Source organism: Mauremys reevesii, linkage group 4 (assembly GCF_016161935.1).
Source record: "Mauremys reevesii isolate NIE-2019 linkage group 4, ASM1616193v1, whole genome shotgun sequence".
Classification (NCBI taxonomy): domain Eukaryota; kingdom Metazoa; phylum Chordata; order Testudines; family Geoemydidae; genus Mauremys; species Mauremys reevesii.
The window spans coordinates 114,132,131-114,146,711 of NC_052626.1; the positions used below are offsets into that span (position 1 = coordinate 114,132,131).

General features: G+C 42.5%; 1 protein-coding gene across 3 annotated transcripts in view; it reads right to left on the reverse strand.

Annotated features, from left to right (window-relative positions):
- The window catches only part of CPT1A (carnitine palmitoyltransferase 1A), a 76,077-nt gene extending 64,027 nt beyond the window's left edge, over positions 1–12,050 (reverse strand). The window contains exon 1 of one of the 3 annotated variants that reach the window (XM_039533672.1): positions 11,739–12,050. The gene's annotated coding sequence lies outside the window, so the exon portion shown is untranslated. The remainder of the gene's footprint in view (positions 1–11,738) is intronic. The other 2 variants (XM_039533671.1, XM_039533673.1) reach the window with 2 other exon arrangements.
- Between the last annotated feature and the right edge of the window lie 2,531 nt (positions 12,051–14,581).

The following is a 14,581-nucleotide window of genomic DNA, read 5'->3' on the forward strand; positions in this document are numbered from 1 at the left end:
AATTAGTGCAGCTGAACTTACCTCTAACATAGCATGTATGTAAAGTGCTTTAAAAAGTCTACAATGTTTACTAATTAAGATTGATAACATCCTTTCCGGGTGGTGGGAACACTCTCAACAGATGGGAAAACTTAATCTTTATACCTTACTTCTAAATATGACTTTTTTCCATGTGAATATTTAACTATCTTAAAAACTAGAGAGAAAAGACAGTTATATTGCTAGAAACTAAGAAACATTGTGCCTGTGTGATTTGTGAAACTGTTTCTACTTATTCTATCTGCAGCAAAGGCAGGTTAGAAAGCCAAACATTTTTTCAGTGACCTTTTTTGTGTCTTGACATACGATATAAAAATAAATAATAAGTCCGATTATAAATAAAAATCCCCACAAAAATTTTACAGATTGGAGGCAGATTGAAGAGAATTTTGGCATACTCTGAGGATTCTTCCGATTCCTGTTGTTGTGGCTCATAAGTGCAGTAGTCAAGACTTTCTACGCCATCTAAGCAAAGTATACAAACCATGTCATCCTGTAGCAACTGACTTAAGATAGACATTCCAGCTGGCAGTAAAACTGCAGTAGCTAAAACACAACACAGTCAGTGCCAATGTTTCAGAATGACTTCCACTTTCAGATTACTTCCACTTTGCCATCAGTTTCACAGTTTAATGGTAAGCAACTATTCTACACAGCCATGCCAGCAATCTCCTTTCCATTATAACCAACAGATGAACTGCAAAAAATTATACTGCAAGGTCTCACACAGCAGTAATCATTAGCCTTAATCAAAATATCTTCACCTGGATGTGGGTTTGATAAAGGTCATATGCCACAGAACAGCAAAAAGGTGAACACACTGCTGTTTGCCTTATTTTTCCCTTATCTCAGGAATTTATCATAGTTTCTACTTTCAGCTAAGTACAGCTGGGTGGAAACAAAAGCATAATCATCATAGAGGGGGAAAACATGAGAGTCATTCACCTGGCAGTTCAGAGATGAGGTAGTGGAACAGCCTGCCTTGCTGCCTCTTCAGATCTCCAACAAACTCGCAGTAAGCTCCAAAAGAAAAAAATAGTAAAAAAAAAAAACCTCATTCTCTGACATTCCTGTTTTTTCATATGCAAATTCATTTTCAGAAACCAGGTCCTATTCCTTATGAATAAGGTCCACAGTTCCAACAGACATCTCACTCTCAGCGGTTATTCACGCGCTCTCATAGAAAAGTGACCACCTCATTATGTCAAAAATACAGCACTGGATTCACATAAAAGTAAAATGCTGGATTTTTATAGTACTGTAATAATTTTCTTAAAAAATAACTATGATTACACATACATCAAGCTGAACTCCCTTATGTCTATCCCAGTTTGGATGCTGCAGAAGAACTGAAGTCTATCAACTCATCTTGTTTGATGTTTCCATGAAACACAATCTGTGAAGTACAATCAGGCCCACTGCTCCCTCCCTGTCTGCTACCATTGATGTTAAACGCACTATTGGGCGGCATCTACACTTGCAAAAATAATAATTATAATCTCTCAATTCACTGTTAGCGCAGTTCACAAGCCATTTGTGTGCATGGGTGTCTGCAAGAGCAGACTTAACGCTGCCCGTTGCCCTGCTAGCACTCTACCCTTGCCAGCTGCATAGATACTGCAGTCAAAAGTGCAAAGTAAACAGAAAAAAGTGAAATACATTTTTCTTTTGTCTTTCAATTTTAAAAGTTGTAGGTATTATTTTTAATAGCAAGAACAAGATTTTCAGGTAAAAATGTGATTTTCAAGTTGGTGGCCTTTTACAATGCGGCCTACTATATTAAAATATTTGTAAACTCATCAACTTGAAAATAGATAAACTATGCTTCAGAAAACAAAGTCAGATGAGACAGCCAGCAATTCATTTGCACACTGTAATTATCAAGTTACTTCAAACAGATGATGCAAGTTTCAAATCAAATGGCTATCAACCAGTAAAATCAATTAACTGAAAAGTCAAAACAATGGCAAGTTTTCTAAGAGAAATAAAAATTACCTGTCAATTTAGAATATAGGAAAGAGACAAAATTAAAAGATGTAGGGGGCAAAACATCTCAAGGCTGTGCCTATACTAGGATTCCCCCCCATAAAGTTTCCAACATTGCTATGAAAATTTTAGCTCTACTGTGGTAACAACGATGGGAGGGGGGGCACTAGTACAGGGTTTCTCAACCCATGGATCAGAACCCAAAATTAGGTTGCCAGAATGTTTCAAAGGGTCACATGATAGCCCCTGTCCTACAGGGCTGTTTGGGTTCATCTCCTTGCGCCAGGCACTACAACTTCTGGGGTCCCAGCACCACTGAGCTGTGGCCCAACTGTCATGATGTCGGGAGTCTGGGTAGGCCAAATTTGAGTGAGTGGCACTGAAACTCCATGAGCCAAGTCACAACTCTACTCACACAAACTTGGTCCAGTTAGTGGGGCGGGGCCAAACCTGAGCAGCGATGCAATCCTGGAGGTTGCAGCGCCTAGAGCCAACCCCAGCCAGCCCCACAGCAAAGAAGGGGGGGGGGAGGGCTGCACACTCTGGCGGATCAAAGCAAGTTTGATATAATGCGGTTTCACCTATAACACGGTAAGATTTTTTGGCTCTCGAGGACAGCATTATATCAGGGTAGAGGTATATTTCAGAGTTTTCACTATTCAATTAATAGTTTGTTCTACACGGCCCATACTAGAGAATTCTGTTCATTGGAGTATCAGTTTGGTAATTTAGGGTCACATTCAGGCTTGTTTTGAGTACAACTCCATTAACTTCTGGGCTGCTTTATCCACCTTCATCATGGCAGAATTTGGCCCTAAGGGTAAGCTGACTATTCATGCTTAAAGATGCCAAAAAATTCTTCACTGGTGTGAATCTGTTGCTCACATAAGGCAGTATTTGAACAACGACCTCATAACATGAAGCTAATCAAAAATATGCAATTCAGTAGAATGCCAAACATACCTTAGACTGGGGATCAGGTTTTTCTAGAATTTTATATACTCATGTATAGCTATTAGGAAGCTTAATTGAACACTTCTTGCTATGCCATTCAAAGAATGCTAGAACTCATGTCCTCAGAAAATTGTGTGAAGAAGCACTTGTGTGAAGAAAGAGGATTCTGACTATTGGCTATTTATATTAGTCATTCATGACAGGAAAGTAGTAGTATTAATAGCTTTCCAAGTTTAAAAAATAGTGGTAAGACAGCAGAAGCTCAGAATCAGGGTAGCTATCTCATTTCCGTGCCATGTGACACCCCTGCAAAAACTGATGTCTAAGTTTGCCTGTGAAAGCCCTCCAAGTGCTGTTATTCACTTAAGTATTTCCATTTCAAAGCAGTACCCTATTTTCCTCAAATTCTACTCATCCTTACTGATATCTAATCATGCTATTCAACTTTAGCAGGTAAACAGCCCAAGACACACACAAACTCACTGCACTTAATTCTTATCGGTACAACTGATACTACAGTGGCTATGAGAAAGTTGTATTTTAAGACTATTAATATATCAGACAGGCAACACTGTTCAGAGAAATTTGCAAAGCAAAAGTGAAAACAAATATTCACTGCACAGAAATGGCTTGAGACTTGCATGAGCCAAAATGTTCTACTTGACAGCTGAATCTGATGGCTCTAGCAAAAGGATGGAGCAAAAGGAATACAGACATAATCAGAGACATAGACAGAATTGATGCTTCAGATGTACATAGCCCTCAAACCTGAATTAAAGAAACATTCAGTTTAACTACTATTTAACTTGGATGAAAACAAAATTAAGTTGACTGACTCTAGCAAACAATTATACTGGGGTCATAGCACCACTACAGTTAAGACTGGCACTAGCTTACTGTTTAACAGCCAAATTTTGAAAAGTACTTTAAAATCTGCATGCTGACTGATTTGTCGTGAAAACTTGTGCGCCTCGGGGTAGTCCATGGTATAGTTAGTAGTCCACATTTTAGGTTGTTTGAGCCAGGCATTCCCAAGATACAGCACCCCCACCCCAAAGTCACATCATCCAAATTTAATAGTTTTTAATTTTTTTTAGCACACCTGGGGCTTGACCCAAGGCTCTCATCCTTTTGAAACTCATACCACCTACCCTGGATTAATCTGACTTAGTGTCTGACACTGTCCCTTTGGGAAAGTAATATTTTAAAAGTTATTTGGGGTAAGAGTTGCATTTACAGTGTGCATCTACAGTGATGAGCCAAAGTCCTTCACACATGTACCGCAACACTGGGGATGTGTTGCAAGCCAGAATGTTTACAGGCAACCTGATGTCTGAGTCTTTGGGTGGCTTGCTGGGGCCAATGGCAAAGAACAAGCTGCACCTATGTATTGTGAGCGTGACTATATCTACGTTGCAATACAAATCCTGTGGCACCAAGTTTCAGAGCCCAGGTAAACTGACTTGAGCTCACGGGGCTTTGGCTGCAGGCCTAAAAATAGCAGTGTAGATGTTCAGGCTTGAGCTGGAGTCCAGACTCTGAGACCCCACAAGGGAGGGAAGGTGTCCAAGTCTTGGCCCCAGTCCAAGCCTGAACATCTCTACTGCTATTTTATAGCCCGCAAGCCCATGCCAATTGAGGCCATGCTGTAGGTCTTTTTACTGTAGTGTAAGTGTATCCCTGGATTCCTGTGGTCAGCCTTGGGCAGCTGAGAATGTGCATTGTTCATATTAGCTGTTCTTGGCCTGCATTCTATGGGAGATCCTTTTGGAAGTTTTACCCAGATTTCTACTTTAATTCTGCCACTTACCTCCTTTCCCCTCCTAAATTTGGGCAATGCTGAGGAGGGGGAAGGAGAGTGAGGGGGAAAGAAACAAAAACCAGTGATGCTGACCTGCATGTAGACCTGACCAACAAAAACCCACTGAGGCCCAAGCAGAAGCATAATGGGGGATCTGGTTACAAAGTTCCATTTTGAAGTGCAAAAATTTTTGAAGAACTTCAGAGTTCCCAAACCATGCTAATAACTTGCATGGTCCAAGTTCTTACTATGGTTTGTGAATACGATTAAAGACCCACCTACCCTATTAAATAGAATTGTGTTGTAACCAAGTCACCCAACACAGCACTCTTTTGTGGGTTCCTGGGCTCCCTTGGGAGCCTTGAAAAGGTTTCAGCGGGTGCACCAAAATAAACCATAGAGCAGGGCCAGTGTTAAGACTCGCTGGGGTGCAGGGCAGAAAGCCAAAGCCGAGCTCCACCACTGGGGGCTGAAGCCAAAGCCCAAGCAACTTAGCTATGCGTAGGGCCCCATGCAGTTGCCCTGTTTGCTACCCCCTAACACCAGCCCTAGCTTTTAATCTACTGGATATTCAATAAAACAATTGTTGCAGCACAGGTGGTCTGTGTAGGTTTTACGCATGTTGGGGGAGTGAGGGCTCAGAAAGAAAAAAAGTTAAGAACCCTTGGCATAGAGAACACCTTATTCCCAAACCAGCTGGGTCCGATATCCTTGTGGAGTTGGCACAGAACCTTCAGTTGAAGTGGGAGAAGAAAGACATCCTGTTTAGTCTAATACTATCAACTGATACAGAGTTATACAGTAATAAAAAACAGTCCATTATAGCGCCCCACTGGAGAAGTCATGAAGACATATACAGATACACGCACACAAAAAAAGCTTTGACTTTGAACCACCCCAGTCTCTTGGGTTTCATAAACTGACTGCTACTCCCAGTACAGTGAGACTATGTCAGAGGTGAGGAGTGGGAAGGGTTTCAGGAAACTTAGTGACAAACAAGGGAGTAGTCCCAAATACAAACTTCAAAACCATACTACCCTTTCACACATATATACACCATGTCCTCAGGTGCAGATATTAAACAGACCTGTTTCCCTTGCTGAACCATCTTTAGTCAGCAGGTCAGAGCTGATCACGAGTGGAGAGGGCTGAAAGTAACAACCCAGTGTCCCCAGCAAGGATTCTAAGGACTCAAACCAGTTTAGCTAACATACAGAGTAAAATGATGCTGGGGGCCCAAATGCCAAGTAAGGACGGAGATACCCCTTTTGGAGGTATCGTTTCTCCAGGCTGTTCTGCCTACTATACTAGCAACTATAAAACCCTTCCCCTTCAGGCAATTCTTGAGAGAAAAGAAAACCATCTGCTGGGGGGTATGGCAGAGAGGGAAAAATGAAAGTTCTATAAATTGCACAGGCAAGAGATTGTACTATTTTTTATTATTATTTCTTCCTGTATCTCAATGGAGTTCAATAAAAATTCTGCTTTTCTTCTAGAAGTAGTGTGCTGCTGTGATAGTCCAATGTGAAACAGAACTAAGTTTTTTAGGTTTTGTTTAAAGGCACTGATCTAAATTGAATGATGTGTTTCATCCTGCCCTATTTGTACAGCTGCATATAGGGGAAATGACTGGTAAATGGTTATAGTGTTTTCCAAATCTAAGTCACCAATTCCAAACCAGAGTAACCAAGTCATGTAACTTTTACCTGTTTGGAGGCCTATGCAAAATGAGCTGGCAAACTCAGGGATTCTCTATGCTGCTGCCGCATTTTTAAGTACAGCTGTACCACTTCAGTGAAGATGCTACCTACGCCAACAGGAGGGCTTCTCCGTAGGTACTCCACCTCTCCGAAAGCTGGTAGCTAGGTTGATCGGAGATGTTCTCTCATTGACATAGAGCTGTCTACATTGGGAGTTAGGTCAGTATAACTGCATCACTCAGGAGTATGGATCTTTCACTCCCCTGAGTGAGAAGATATACTAATATAAGTTGCTAATGTAAACCAAGCCTAAGTATGCTTAGAAGGATTAGATTTTTAATCAGTAAATGTTGATTTCACTGTACACAAACTGATGACATATTTCAGATAGGCAAACAAAGAAAAGTGCTACTTGAGCACTTATAGTTTGATCTAAGGATATTTGCTTTGTACGGTAGAACCTCAGAGTAACGAACACCAGAGTTACAAACTGACCCATCAACCACACACCTCATTTGGAACTGAAAGTATGCAATCAGGCAGCAGCAGCGACCAAAAAAAAACCCAACCCAAATACAGGACAGTACTGTGTTAAACGTAAACTACTTAAAAAGGGAAAGTTTAAAAAAAGATTTGACAAGGTAAGAAAACTGTTTCTGTACTTGTTTCATTTAAATTAAGATGGTTAAAAGCAGCATTATTCTTTCGCATAGTGAAATTTCAAAGCTGTATTAAGTCAATGTTCAGTTGTAAACTTTTGAAAGAACAAGAGTAACATTTTGTTCAAAGTTATGAACAACTTCCATTCCGAAAGTGTTCATAACTCTGAGGTTCTACTGTATATTTTGACATCTGATATTGACATTTTGGGTTTTAACTGTTATAAAGCTTAACTTTTTTAATCTCAGCATCTACTGTCATTAAATAATTGCCTGACACCCTCCCGTAATATTTTCCCACAACTGAGAAAATTTAAATCAACGGAAATCCAGAAAAAAATGTTTAAAACTCCTAATTTTGTATAACTGTGAAATTTTAAACAGGTAAATTTTTAAAAATGCTTAAAAAACAAACAATATTACTCATCAAAATTATTTAAAAAAATCAAATTCTACCAAGTATAAGAATAAACTATTTTGTCAAGGTAGAGGCACATGGGCAAATAAGAATGGGGTAACCTGACTGCAGCAGCCTGAGCTGTACTTACTGCATAAATACTAGAGGACTGTCACTCCAGCACACTTCCACAGCAGCATGATACAGGTAGAGGAAAGGCACTAAAATGTACAGTCTAACAACACAGACTGACAGACACACAGCTCAACTCAGTTCAACGTTCACTTATCAGGAAAATACTAGTAGAAAGATATTTTCCTTATTCTCTGCCCAGATATGTTCTTTTCTATATAGTACAAGCCTAGAAAAAGGCATTACTTCAGACCTGTACTACAATGCATGTTATTCTATACATCCATGCAAAAGCGACCTTTTATGACATTCTGGAAGTTTAAAGTACATTCTGCTACATAAAAGCCAGATATGTAAAACCAAAACACCATACAGATATTTTGCTCTGCAGCAAAAAAAGAGCTGAAGACTAGTGGGTAGGTTTTTTTGGAGGTGGGATTGGGGAGGGGGGTTGGTTTGCTGTTGTGAAAGATACACGTTTACATTACCGGAATAATGACATTCCACTAATTAGCTTCTCTAATACTCCAGCAGTAACAGAGAATTGTAATGCTTACCCTCCCGTACATTAACCTAGATAACTGGAGTGACAGGCTTTTTATCAGCTAAGCATACATTCTCCGGGGGGGGGGGGGGCTCAAAACTGCTATCAGTATGACTGCTAAGCAGGGCCAATGGGGACAAAAAACAGTGAGGTCACCTCAGGCAGCAGATTATTTGATTTACAGTGCAAGTGGGTGAGGCATAAATACTAGAGGCCTTCAAGAGGTAGACTTTTCATTTGCCCTAGGGACTAAAAAGACCACACAAAAAAGTCAAACACTGGTGCCATTATTTAAATAGACCCTACAAAAAAAAGCTGATTTGAACATGCAGGAGGACTGCTTTACAATTGTTTATATGCATGTTCTCCTAAAAATCTGGAGTTTAGGAATACTTTACAGTATACTGCAAGTCCTAGAGGACTTATTGAATTACAATACCCAACTTAGATGCATGCCAATTTAAAAAAAAGCTTCCATTTAAGATGCTTTTTATATAAAAAACTCTCCAAGGTTGGGCTTATAAACATTTTTTAAAGTAGCAAGAAGCTAGATCCACCAGTTCCATTACCTTGGCATATTGTAAAGGTTAACCATTTTTCCTGACAGGAAAACATTTGAATTGGACAGTCATATGCATTTTTGTTCTCTTTTTTTACCCCTACCCTCCGACCAAATAACTGAGAATACATTTGGATCTGCAGTTTAGTTTTATGAAGCTCTGATGCGTCATTTGAAGGGCACTTCCACTGAGCAACCGATATTTCTTTTCTTGAAACCGCACTCCTCCTCCACAGCACTAGAAAGTCACATGACTGCTGCAGAAAAGTAGGTGAAAGGTTATGCTGCTGCAGAATGCACTACTGAACAACAAAAGCTCAATTTGTCTTTTACACTCCAGACTATAGATCCTGTTTCACTGCCAGCGGTCTAACAAAATGGGACATGCCGCTACTAACAAGAAATGAGAGTTTAAGAGCAGACTTTAAATGCATTCCCCATTTAAAAAAAAAAAGTCAGAGGGAATAAAGCTGTCTTTAATTTAAAGTAGAAAAAAGATACAGCCCATCATAGAACTAAGAAATTGATACTAAAAGAGGTATTTTGCCCAAAGTAAAACTGAAAGAGACTTTTTTCTCTAATTGTTTTCTGTGGTAATAGTCTTTATAGTAGGTAAAAAATGTTCAGTCTGATTTCCGAGGGTTTTTCTAAATATAATTGTTCATTTAAGGAAAAGGTCCATAAGTGAAAGCTGTAGCTCCCCAAAATTTTAAGTGTTAGAAAGCTCAGGCACTAGTAGTTAGCTTTCAAGCTATGCCAAGACTGTTGCAGAGCTTGGAACTTGTAACAGGATTGGGGTCTGCTCCTCTAGGTTTTAGGTCTCTTTCTTCTCCCCAGACTGTCCCATCCCCAAGCTAATGCATCTGATTCTCTCTCCAAATACAGATATAAGGCACTAGTATGAAGTTTAATACTTTAATAACAGCTTACAAATGTAACCCTCTGGATCTCTGTTGACATTCTATATTTATGCTAGTCACATGTTTGTAGTAGTGGTTTTAAGTTGTGTTATCTCAATCAATCATTTTCAGTATCCACAGAGTCAGAAACAACAGTCTGAGGACTGGTAGCCACGAAACCTCACTGCTGTAAGTACTGACATCAGTGAGAGCAGTTTCTCTCCATTATTATTTACAGGTAATAAAGTGTATTATAAGCTGATTAAAGTAAATATACTTTTAGAACTGGGAAGACAAGTAATCAGACACTTAGGGAAGAGAATAGTGTAATAAAAAGAGTTTAAAGACATTCCCCATTCTTAGACCTAGCACTCTTAAAGACACCATGATGCAAAGTGTATTTTTTCCTGTTGAAATTTACTCCAAAATCTAGCCTTTCAAATAAACAACAAAAAAAAGTATATTCACTGATCACGTAAAGCACAAATCAGCTACAAGGTAGAAACAGAATTTGAGTTATAAGACTTGAAATTTCTTGCACTTGGCTATACCTACACTAGTTTTTTTGGAAAAATCTCCCCTGGTGCAGCAGATTCACCAGAAGCCGTACACCAGTGTACAGACTGCACTGAAAAGGATTTTAAGTATCTTGAGAAGTATTTTGAAATCAGGAGAAGTGCCTCACTTCCAGGTGTTTTCTATATTCAGATGTTAGCTAAGAATACTGACAAGTATGAGATAGTGTTCAAATATGTTACAGTTCCAGCATAATTAGATTGCTTACTGGATGACAGCTGACCATCCCAAACATAAGAAAGAGTGCCATGGTAGAGCACATGTGGGCAGGAAACCATGAAAATTTGGAAAGCAGCTCATGATATCTGATTGTGAAGGGTTTTTTTTTTTTTAGCCAAGATCCACTCACCCTATCCCACTCTCCTAGAGCTACAAATTACACTTGTGGTAAATTCTAACCATGAATTACATGTTATTTATCTTCTAACAGCCTTCTCCATCCCACCATTACCCTTCTCCCCGTATTTATAGCTTCATTGTTCTAAAACTGAAGTCAAGGCAAATACAGTCAGATGCAAAAAGTCACATTTTTGTGATGTACCTGCCCTTTCTTGTACCATACAGAGAACTAGAGATAAGATGCTATGGAGTATAATTTACTTTGTGTATTTGATCACAGAAACTGGATGTTTTGTAGCACAACAAATGAAAGGTTTCTGCAACTTTCCTGGCCTGAATATTTTAACTTTCATGTATCATGTATAGATATTTCCTTGTAAAATGGCACTGCTGCACAGTTACAGTTTTACATTTGGCCTTATTTTAGAATGTTGCGTTTTTAACCAGAGTGATCTCAGTCCGAGAACGAACACTCGTTCAGATGAGGTGGACGCTGGCCCTGGTGGGGCCGAGCCGTGGGGTGACAGTGAATCAGCTGGATACCGTTTCTCTTGAAGGAGCTCTGGGTGGGTGAGGCAAAATGACTGACGTTTCATTCATTCCTCAGTGCGGGAGCCGGTGCAGTGAGCCTGCAGTCTGAAGCACCCCTGCAGGAGCACCGCAGAGTGACTGGGAGACTTGCCTGGGTAGGGGTCGCTTTCAGGATCCCAACAGGACAGGCACCCCCCAGCAAGGAGAAGGGGGAGGGAGGGAACCTCGTTGCTGACAACAGGGAAAAGCTGCACATGCCGCTCTGGAATTCAGTCAAGCTGAGGGCAACGTACACCCCACCCCCAAGCCCCCCGCTATGAGAGGACCCTGCAGTGCTCACCCACCCCCAGCCCCGCCCGAGGAGCCCCCAACCCATCGCCCTGCCCCACCACGCCCAACCTAAACCCTTCTCTAATGGGGACCCCACTACTAGGGCGGGATTCAACCCCCTCGCAGCCCCCTGCCAGGGAGCGACCTCCGCCCCCCCCCGCCGTGCCCTCTGCCAGGGAGCGACCTCCGCCCCCCCCCCGCCGTGCCCTCTGCCATGGGGGCCCCCTGCTACGGGGCGCAGCTCTACCACCCGGCCGCTGCCGTGTCCCTGCGCAGAGGGGGTGTCACTTACCGGGGCTCGCGGCGACGATGAGGGGACGGACGGAGGCAGGGGCAGCTACGGGACAAGCGGCGGAGCGGGGCGCGCGCCGGTCGGCCGGTCACACACGCACACACCCAGCCAAGGCACTGAAGGAGCTGCGCGAGCGCCGCGGCTACCGGCTGCGCCTCGATTGGCTGAGCCAGCCGCAAGCAGGCGGGGCGGGGCGGAGCGAGGCGGAGGCCAGCAGGGGAAAGAGGCGCGCAGCGCTGGGAACGGGCGGGGCCTAGAGGGGCAGGGAAGAGGCGCGTGGGGGCGGGGACGGAGGAAACCATCTCCTCCCCTCCGCTGAGTCCCCGCCCCTGAAGCCGTCGACGTTGTGACGTAGGGCGGGGCTAAAATGGGGAAGTGGAGGCGGGGCTAAATGGTAGCGAAGGTCCGGGCAGGGGAGGGACAACGGGCTGTTGGGGGGGCTGGGTGTTAGAAGGGAGGGGCGAGGTGCTGCTCTCTGGTGAAAAGGGACTAATGTGAGGCAAAGGCAGGGAACCGGCTCTGTAGTGCTCAGGGAACAGCTGGGCTCATGCTAAGGCCACTTACCAAATCACGTTGCTTTTCATGTGGGAATCCTGCCATGGATATTTGCTTATTGTTAAACACTAAGTGGGAGGGTGACCATCATTCTGTGTGAAATTCATGCAGGGGCCATCGCGCCGTCCTTTAAAGCCAAGATATAAGGAATAGAGGTTTCTTTATATTGAAGGAGAAAAATAATAGCCCTGAGAAAAGCTAGGCAGGATCATTTTAGAGACTAGGAGAAGATGATAAGGAATAAAGCAGAAACACTGGATCTAACTGTCCCCTCACATAACTAGGTGTAACTTCCACTGAAGTCAATTTGAATTGTACCTGCTCAGACCAGTGCTGAATTAGACCCTCATTACATAATGCTGAACCAGCTCGGTTACGTTATTTAGTGTTAAAGCATTGACAGAATTATAACAAGGGGAGAAATAATAGCCCCTGACCCATACAATAAAGTACAAAAGATAAATACAGTCAGTCTCACTGAAGAACAATAGCTTCTTTGAAACAAACATTTGTCATTGTGGACACCTTGGAAAGAGTGAAAAACATGACACTGGAAAACACAGGTGCAAGATATGTAGAACTTTCCTGGTAATAGAGACCTGAGAGCCAATATCATTTACCCAAAGAACTGCAAAAAAGAACAATTGGATTTTAAGAAAAGATGTAGATATCACACTTCCTGGAAAAAGACTTCACATTCTTTACATAATTCTGAATAATAAAAGTAGTACCAAAAAGTGGATCTACATTTTGTCACGAGAAAGTACTGAAAGTTTGTTTGAACTCTGTTAACTTTTTCAGTTTGAATAAGGGTGATATTGTTTCATTAGAATTTTATAACAGCTGGATGGCCATTCATTTTCCTGGTGAGGGAAGTAATTCTGTCAATCTGAATTTATTTATTAAGGCTTCTCTTCTGATTTTTTTTAAACCTTTGAAATATCAAATACATCAAGTCTGGTCTTCTCTTGTTTTGCTGGAGGACTTCCTAGATGTCTCAGGTCATAATCAGCATGTTTTCCTACACCATCCATATGTGGAAGGGAACAGGTTTTCAAGCATGTCATTTGGAAGAAAATGCTGGGGTTATTTATCATTTCACCAAATAACTATGCTAGCTGTCCCAAATCAGAGAGCACCAGGCTAGAGTCACTGCTTTGTCACAATTCTGATCCTACTTCAGCTACAACTGATAAACATGAAGTATTCCCCGAGAAGCTTTGCATCATATGGGGTCAGAGAAGTCATAGACGCAAACCTAACTTGACTTTCCCTACCTGACTAATATTACAGCCACTCCTGCCCTGGATTACTGGAGCTGCTGTCTCTCATAACTTGGCCATGTTGCATTTCCCAGTAACTCAATCAGGCATGAGACAGATGGTAAACTGCTTGAAGTGAAACCCTTTGTAGTAGAGCCTGGCTTGGGCCATCTCCCAGCATGATAGTGGGTGCTGCTGGAGGTGTTCCCCCACAAAGATTGACCATGAGTCATCTCTGTTAATAGTACAGTAACTCCCCACTTAACTTGTTTCGATCTTACGTCCCTGATCAATTACAGAACATGCTCCATTTAAAGTTGTGCAATGCTTCACTATAATGTCGTTTGGCTGCCTGCTTTGTCCACAACTGGCAGCCCCCCATCAGCTCCCTTATGCTTCCCCCCTACAGTGTCTCCCGCCCGCTGGCAGACCCAGCAGATCAGTGCTTTCCCCCTCCTCCTCCCGCCTCCTGCCCATAGCAATCAGCTGGCTTGCTGCTGGCAGGAGGCAGGGGAGGGAGGAGCGAGGACATGGAGTGCGGAGTAAAGGGGGGGGGGGGAAGAAGAGGCGGGTTAAGGGTGGAGGCTTGGGGGAATGGGTGGTGTGGGCAGGCTGAGGGTTGAGCCCCTCCACCCTGGTGCTTGCCGAGTAGGGGAAGCTGCCTCTGCTGCTGTGCAACGTGCTTTTCCTAGCCTACAGCAACTTCAGCCTCCTTGCCTGCCTCACTGTCTCCAGTGCCAGTGGAGTAAGGCAGGGGCACCTCCCAACTATAGTACTGTACTGTACTGTATGGCAAAAAAAATTTCCCTGGAACCTAACCCCCCCATTTACATTCATTCTATGGGGAAATTGGATTCGCTTAACATCGTTTCACTTAAAGTCGCATTTTTCAGGAACATAACGACAACGTTAAGTGAGGAGTTACTGTATGCTGTGATGCTGCCTTTCATATCTGGGATATGATCCATGTCCTGGCATGCAGTATGGCCTTAAGGAGTCCTGTGCTGCTAGAGGTGCCGTTCATTT